The 900-nt window shown below is 35.1% G+C and overlaps 1 non-coding gene across 1 annotated transcript; it reads right to left on the bottom strand.

The window, feature by feature from the left end:
- Positions 1 to 264: 264 nt before the first annotated feature.
- LOC123862553 (U6 spliceosomal RNA) lies at positions 265 to 370 on the bottom strand. Its single transcript, XR_006795257.1, has one exon. It is a non-coding gene; the product is annotated as a U6 spliceosomal RNA (small nuclear RNA).
- Positions 371 to 900: the final 530 nt, after the last annotated feature.

The following is a 900-nucleotide window of genomic DNA, read 5'->3' as shown; positions in this document are numbered from 1 at the left end:
TAGAGATTTAAAAAAAGAAGGAGGGGGAGTAGTTGTTTTTCCTCACCTCCTATAGAAGGTCGGTTGGGAAAAATACTTGGGAACTGCACTGATATTGAACATAAATAATTAGGACTATGGTGACAAGCTTGCTTTATACAGAAGCAACAAATTGTGCACACGCCTTATATCGTGGCATAGAGAGCAAGTTTAGTGAATAGATACATTAAGTGTTGAAATCAATGTAATACAAACATGGCAATTAAATTGCTTTTCTTTTCTTTTTAAAATATGGAACGTGTCATGAATTTGCGTGTCATCCTTGTGCAGGGGCCATGCTAATCTCTCTGTATCGTTCCAATTTTAGTGTATGTGCTGCCGAAGCAAGCGCTTAAATTGCTTTTCTAAGGGGGAAAATTGAACAGAACTTTTTTAAAAGTCAGGGAGCCATGGAAACTAAAAAATGAAATTTGAATCCAAGCAGGTCATGAACCAGTAAGTCAAGGCTAGGTCTGGTGCCTCCATTTTCCTAACTTTAAAATAAAGTGACATCTTATATTACTATATTGGAGTGGTAAAGAATTATGCATCAGACAGCTGTTTGTAATTATAAATGAGAAAAGACAGTTATTGAATCAAATAACTTCAGCCTTTAGTCTTATTAGAAGCTTACCAATTATCTTTAAGAAAAATAGGTCTTTGGTAGTTTGACACCAGCAGATGGCACCCTAACAAAATAATTTGTGTGCCATAGGTGAACTTTTAGAGCCCTCTGTACATTCAAATACAAGGCAAGTTCACTGTATTTGGATATGCAGGATAAAAAAGAGAAAAACCAAAGACAAGACTTGCTTTTTTTGAGTCAGACAATTTTTATTTGGAGAGGAAAAACCAAAAAGAACATTTTCCTTATTACTCGTT

Source organism: Mirounga angustirostris, unplaced genomic scaffold (assembly GCF_029215605.1).
Source record: "Mirounga angustirostris isolate CCGP_5_RB_7025 unplaced genomic scaffold, mMirAng1.0.hap1 SCAF_9, whole genome shotgun sequence".
Classification (NCBI taxonomy): Eukaryota; Metazoa; Chordata; class Mammalia; order Carnivora; family Phocidae; genus Mirounga; species Mirounga angustirostris.
This window is presented reverse-complemented; position numbering and strand designations above follow the sequence as displayed.